General features: G+C 41.9%; 1 pseudogene; it reads right to left on the bottom strand.

Annotated features, from left to right (window-relative positions):
* Positions 1-359: 359 nt before the first annotated feature.
* On the bottom strand, positions 360-2,901 carry LOC148015374 (protein FLX-like 2; annotated as a pseudogene).
* Positions 2,902-7,678: the final 4,777 nt, after the last annotated feature.

The following is a 7,678-nucleotide window of genomic DNA, read 5'->3' as shown; positions in this document are numbered from 1 at the left end:
TTTCTTGTACTTGATCCAATTTCACAGACTAGGGAGTGAAAATTGCAGTTAAAAATTAGTCACAGGAGTTAGTTCTTCCATAATCGTGGTCTGACATGGAGATCTATCACAAATCATGACTAAGATGAAGGTTCTTGGCATGAACCAATGGATAATGACAGGCTCCAGCTATTCTGGCAGGTTGTGACGAAAACTTTAACCAAAAATTGGGGTTAATTGGATAAAATGTGGGCTATAACATGACTTAGTTTAGGTTAATCTTGAGTTACTTTTCAAGAATAGGGGTTTCTTCATTTTTCCTTCAAGATGGCCTCAAGAATCTATGGCCAAAGACTGGATTAATCTCCTTCCCATGCTCTCTATAATGCCAATGGATTCCATATCTTTGCTCTTTGCCTCTTGAGCTTCATGTAGAGTAGTGATTTGGCTAACTTAGCCTTCTTCTTAGCATTTGTGAGCTCTGCTCATAGATTCTCCACCTCTCGAGCCATAGAGACAAGATTCTTCTCCATAGCACCCTTTGCTCCAACAATTTAGTATTTTCTTTCTTTTCAAACTCAAAAGTAGTCCTTGCATGCTAAATTTCTTGCCATAGACCATCAACCTTAGTTTTTAGTGTCAGAATCTGTTTAGTATCTATGAAAACCCTCAATATTTCTTGATTTAACTATCGTACTTGAGCTACAAGCTCCTGGTGACTACCTAAGAGCTTTTGAGCCTTAGATTGTGACATTTGCAAGTCAACTTTGAGAGGTTTAAGAGCACAAAGTTTAGCTTCCATATTTGCAGATTTCTCAGCCAATGCTCTAAATTGTTGCTCCTCTTCAGCTTAAATTCTAGTCAACAATTGTTGCAGCCTTTGAACTTCTTGCTGAGCTACAGCTAGCTCTTCTCTAAGAGCAACATGAGGGGTAGCCAACCTTTGATTCTCGGTCAGAAGCCTCTAGATCTTTGCATGCTGTGTTGCAAGTTTCTCTTCCATAAGAGCTGCTGATGGAGGTAGGACATCTAAACCAGGACCAATTGGCTATACTCTAGGACCAAATGCTCCAGGACCAACTCATAGACCACCAGGCTTTGCAATGGGCCCCCCGAGGCTTCTTCTTTTCCTCTACATTTCGTGTATGCTGCTACGTGAACTGTGCCTGTGATAGCAACCCTCCCACGAACATAATCAACCACAAAACCAGGGACAAAGCACACAAAATCTATGTATATGGCTCCACCATTAATCTCAAAAACTAAAAAGAAACCATAAATCTCTTTTTTAATAATGAACAAATTTGTTATCTTCATCATCTTCATCCATAGCTTCAACTATTATGTAAGAACAAAAGGAAAAAGAGAAATTTTTGCACAAAAGACACAGGAGAGAGAAGAGAGAACAAATGTTTGGCACCACCAAAAAGGGAGAATATGCGATTGGACAAGAGAGGGAAGGGAAAAGAGAAATTTCTGCACAAAAGACACAGGAGAGAGAAGAGAGAATAAATGTTTGGCACCACCAAAAAGGGAGAATATGCGATTGGACAAGAGAGGGAAGGGAAAGAGGCACATAACCACTCGTGCACTCCACCCCACCTCTTCCCTAAAAAGCACATCCCTTCATATTTTATTATTTTTTTAAATTTTTTGATACATTTGATATTATAAGACATTTGGCCTTTAATTTTGAGTATTCCTACCCTTTACAAATGCATGCATGTAACACTTTTGTGTATACCATTTATTTATGATGGTGGATGTGGATGTGGATGTGGCCCCCTCATATAAGTGTGTATTTTAGTGATTTTGGAACAATGTAAATGTTATTCCCTTTACCAAAGATGAAATTATGATATATGCATGGACATTTTTGTGCCTTGTTTTTATGCTTCTTTGGATGTCATCATATTCCTCCCACACTGAAATGTGAAGCGTCCTCGCAAACCTTGTCAAAGAAGAACCACTGTCTAACAAAAAACACTTCCAAAATTGTTAGTAATACAACTTTGATCACAAGGATGAGGCCTAGCCATGGTAGGGTATGGGACTCCAAATCCATGACCACCAGAGTAAGGGAACTCTTGCCTCCACCATACTCCCACACTGAAAAACTTGTATAGTCTTCAAAGGATAGGGTTTTTCTTCCACAAGGAATCACAAGCACAACTTTTCTGTCCAATGAAGGAAGAAGAATGACTCCCTTCACTACGTAACTCAAAGGGCATCTCATCAAAATGGAGCTATCACTTGTGTACTGAAAAAGAGAAGAGTATGGGAATATGCACTTGTGAATAGGTCTTGTTGTAATGGATATGAATCTTTGGCTAGGGGAGAGAGGAAATCATGAAAACATACCTTAAATGTTTATGTAGGATATGTTGCTATGGTAAAAAGGGGGAAAATTGAAGGAGAAGAAGCACCATGTGTAGAAGAAGAAAGGAAGAGGGGGAGAAGCACTAGAAGCCAATGGTTCATTCCAAGAAAAACAAAAAGGAAAGAAGAAGATTGTAACATTTGCGTGAACTACCCCTTATAGGAAAGGGGGATAATGATATGGCAATTTCTTTAGGATAATGAATTTTTTTTTCTCTTATTCCCCTCCCCAGCCGACTGTTGTGCTGGAAGGGGAGGGGAATAGCAATGACGCGGAAGCTCCTCGGTGGGAGCTCGCAGGTGGTAGTGCCATGCATGCTGACATGAAGGAGAGGGAGGATCTCCCTCCCCCCTATTTAACCAGAAGAGGGCCGCAGGCTGAAAAGGCAGGGAAGGAGACATCGTAAAGACGACGCTGCCGCTACCGTGAGGGGGAAAAGAGCAACAGCCGCAATGCTGCATGCCGAGTGTGAGAAGGGAAGACCTTGAGAGAGGGGAGGATGACCAGGAGCTGCTGTAGCAGCGCGAATAGGCCGCCGCCATGGAGACACCCTGCCGCCGCTGAGGACCTATGCCACGGCTGCTGACTGCACTCTCCCCCTTAGAAACGTAGAAGCTTCTAGAAGCTTCTAGAGGGGAGCTTAATAAGCCCCCCTTTCCCCCCTTAAGCCCCTTTTCCCCCTTAAGCCCCCCTTTCCATGGCATTTTGGAAACCCCCCCCCCCCCCCCCCCCCCCCCCTAGTGTTTTTAATTCTCCTTTAGGCCCTTACTTTTGGCTTCAGAATCATTTCCCTCCCCCCCCCTCCCCCCCGTGTTAAACTCATTAGCTTTTGTCTTGGACTTTATAAATCCCTTTTCCCTGGTTTTAAAACCCCTTACACCCCCCCCTCGGTTTTTAACCTTTATAAGCCCCCTTTCCCCCCTGGAAGAACTAAGGCCTCAAAGGTCTTATCACCCTCTATGTTTTATAAACCCTTAAGCCCCCTTTTGCGTGGATATTGGAATCACCCCTTTTTCTTCCCCCGTGTTTAAACCTTCTCTAGCCCTCCCCTTGTGGTGTATTGAAACCCCTTTCCTCCAAGTTTGACCTAAGGGTCCTTAGACCCTTACTTATAACCTTTACGGTTATTATTTTCCCTTGGAGCTCTCCCGCACCTTGTGTTTTTTCCACACCTTTCTATTCCTGTTCGTGCGAAGTTTATAAAGGCCATTAAGCCATCCCCATGGTTTAATGGGTCTTAGTCGTGAAAGATTCTGAAGCACCCTTTCGAATTCCCGACTTCAAGGAGGGAGCCTTTCAAAAAAAAACTTCTTTCGACGGACGGTGCAAGTTATTGCGGAAGAGAGCCACGGTGGAATATCAAAAAGAAGTTGTTAAGCTGCTTCCACAACGAAAATGCCTCCTAAGAAAGTCCAAGGCGCAACCGCGGGAGGGTCATCTCCCGGCATCCATGTGGATATCTCACCCCAAACCCAGGTTTTCCTTCCTAATTATTATTTGATATTGTTGTAATTCAATCTTGCAAGGTTAATTGTTAGAAATAGGATATATTTTCGTCCTAGTTGTTCACGTCGAAGGAACTTAGTCATCAATACTTTTAAATGAAACATGCAAATTAAGAAAGTATAAACACATTTCTAGAAAATAGCTTATGCATTGAAATGAATTATAAGACTAGATTATTATCCATTAAAATAGTATACTTCGGTTAAGCCTAGAAGTATAAATTGCATCTCGCACTATTAACCCATATCGCAATGAATCATCATGGAAAGTGCAAAGCATGAAACGATTCTTACGATGCATAAACTTTATGAAATTATCATTGTCAACTGCATAAATTAGCAAGAAAAAGGTTGCTTATTTAGCATGAATTTTGTTCGCAAAGAAAAGGGAAGATTAGTTGAAATTAACCTAACCTATGCCTGACCTCAAACCGATAAGTTAGGGTTGAAAAATCAATTTACGCATAGTCAACAAATCATGTGGAAGTAATCTCGAAATTATCTTCTTGAGTTAACCAAATTGGCATAAACCTAAAACACCTAGCCGTGGAGTACTTGTTCGGAATAAGTTAAATTCCAAGAAACGCCTATACCTTAAAATACTTGCCCACATTCACTGAATGTAGGGACAGTGAAATGTAATCGTAAAGTGAGCTAGGGTTTGTCCCTAAGAATCTTACAAGACGAAACTTGGAAACCCTAGGTCTAATGACGTCAGCCTAGTAACCTGAAACAGATTGTTTCGCGACTCCATTGTCTCATAGTTCGATGCGACACTCGCACAGCAAGTGTGGAGTCATATGATCTTGTGATCGGATCACAAGGGAATGGCCAAGTTCTCGCAATGAAGTTGGCATGTCCTTACGCAAGTTATCTTGCAAGAGGATGAATAATCATATGTAGGTGGCAAGTATGTTCCCTGCACGGCTTTCTTCAGCTTCTCCCAGGTAACGCATCCCTCCGCGATCCCTTGATCCCTGCACCATTGCTTCCACCAAAGCCTGGCTTCGTAGATGAGCTTTAACTTGGCGAGCATAGCTTGATTGGTAGGTGGGACGAATCTGCCTCTCCCGTCAAACTCGGCTGGCTTAATCTGCTTGAGAAGGAACTTCTTCTCCTAGATTACAGCAGTACTTGATGTAGGAGGCGAACTAGGAACCTGTACCTGGGGTTGCACCTGGATAAAGGTTTCTTAATGTTATTATATGATAATCGTTATTGATTTGTATTACATCTTTAATTCAGCTATCACGTAAACAATGTAGCTACTTAACTTTTTATCAACTCTTATGCACAATCAGACATTGATAAAAAGAAGTCTTTATTTGTATTTATATAGGCATAGCCCTTTTGAATACAACATTTCTTGCGATGATAAGCCAATTCTTACATTTAGTTTGGGGAGAACAACGTTGTATTACATTTATCTACAGGAACTATATAATAGTATGGTTTCAGGTCATGGATCTTCAGGAATCGGTAAGTCATTGGAGGTTCAGGATATCCTTTCCGTTGGAATCCATACTTCTCATGGCGGCCCAACACTTTAATCCTGTCGGTGGGGATCATATGTAAAGTTGAGTTTACGTGAGCTTCCACAAAAATGAACAGCTTCACGACTTTCAGGTCTTCCAACCACTTGATCCTCTTTAGGTTGGTTTGTAGATAAACAAACCGGTGGGCGGCTATATAGTAGATTCCTGAAGCACCCATCCATCTTCCTTCTATGTACAAAGATGATGGATTATAGATTTGTTCCAGGATGTTCATCATCCCAACCCTTTGTCTATAATGCGGAAAATGCATTGCAGTCATAAACATGACTCGAAATACTAAGAACTTGTTCCACGCTTCATAATTCTACAGGACAGCATTGAAGGTAAGGAAATGTTTGGACAACAACATTTGATTTACTTCAACTTATTAAGATTTCATAAAACAATTCCATTGTTGGTTTGCTCTGATACCAACTGTAATGTGTCCACTTGTATCTCCAAGACACGTCTTAGCAGTCCATCGGAAAGGGTGTCTAGAAAAATCCGCCCGACACTCCCATGGAATGTTACGGGGTTTGCGATCTAGGGCTTTCCGTGTCTGCCATGTAGCGGAAGTATTCTGGCCATTCCCACTTAGGATCGACCTGAATTAGGGTTTTCCTTATTGGTCATTTCCTAACAGCAACTAGCATCGGACCCAAGTGAACTACTTTACGCAGAAACATTAGGTCCGAAGTGGATTCATGCTGCACTTGGTTCAAGGAGAATGGGAAACGAAAGGGATGCAAAGCTCAACCTCTCTGCCATAAGGCATAGTCCCATTCTGTTTCCCTAAAACAACGTAAATCGAGTTTAATCATAACTCTAGGTCAATGCTTTTGTTGTTCATGTTCTTTGACAATCTTCCTGCTGTCCATCGTGATTTGAGAAAAGTTCCCGTCCAACCGGGACCACCCATCCGTAGGACGGACCTATGGCCCATCCTCCGCACTTTCCTCGGGTTGTTTTAGTTATTTAATTACCTAACACATTAGTTGGACATGTAATAACTAGCTTCTTTAATTAACTCGTTAGGCATTGGTTCCTTCACGTAATCTTATCACTTGACATAGAAAAACAATATCAGACAAGTTCCTTATTAACAGGTTATCATATTTATCTTTGAAATACAAAAAGTCTAGCCCGTAGGCTTATCCACAATCTGCTCGAAGGCTATCCAACAATCCACAGGGATCACTAATCCAAGTTTCTGCCTGTAGACTAGTATGCGGGCCTCGAGATCCAATCCCGAGTCACGTTAGCATCTTGTGCAGGGCCCGGAAGGCGAGGGATTTACGGCCAGAGCCCCCCTAGTACCCAAGCATCCTCCTGCTCCAAGTAGCGCTCAACGGAGAGACCTCTCGCGGTGGGTTTGGTCCACTTTCCCAGTGTGATCAACAACCCCCTTGGTTAGGGTTAGGCAGGCAGTCGGGGGTAACTGAAGTTGCCTCTCCCTTCAGGCCTTCAACCTGAAGCATAGATATTCATTTATCTTTTAATTCATTGATCAAACAAAGCCAAACAGTGCTCTAAAATCTGTAGCAAGCACAAACATTTCCACTGATCATATTTGTTGGCAAACTGCTAAGGAATGAGTCCTTCCTTTCGAATGCATCCAGCACTCGATCCGGGATGACTTACAACTTGGCAAGATCCCCTATATCCTGGGTTAGGGCGTACCCTATTAACCCAACTTGGTCAAACCTCTTCAGCAAACTTGTCAACAATTGGACCCGAACCAACATTTTGGATTGTGACATGATTAACAGGATGTAGATCTTGGATGAATCGTAAATATCTATTTTTCTTGGGTATGGTAAATCATCGATTTGAGTAAGGTGTTGAAGAAGGTTCTAAAATCTTCATTCTGATATTCTCATTTAGAAGTTCCAATAATTTGGGCAAATGCGCCCTTGGAACGGGAATAGGCTTGAGGTTCCAAGGCACATGTGGGACCGTAAAAATGACCGTAGGAGCCACAATATTTGGATCCACACATCCTATTTCACTTGGCTGAAATGCAAAAGCTTTTCTATGTTTCATTAGCATTTGCATAAAATAATATTTTTCAGCCAGCGAAAGGAAAGAATTTTCACCTATTTTGAGCTCTTTTATACTTTCAAATGTGAACTGGTAACCAATGTTGGAAGGATCACGAAGACTTGGCTGATTTGCTGCCCTATCAACCAGCCCTTCATTTTCAAGAGGCAATGAGACTGCCACAGGCTTGACTTTCTTATCCACCGTCTTATATTTTGTCTCCACTTGTGCTTCAGCCT

Source organism: Lygodium microphyllum, chromosome 24, assembly GCF_053477565.2.
Source record: "Lygodium microphyllum isolate KBCC chromosome 24, Lygodium_microphyllum_v1.1.10, whole genome shotgun sequence".
Classification (NCBI taxonomy): Eukaryota; Viridiplantae; Streptophyta; class Polypodiopsida; order Schizaeales; family Lygodiaceae; genus Lygodium; species Lygodium microphyllum.
This window is presented reverse-complemented; position numbering and strand designations above follow the sequence as displayed.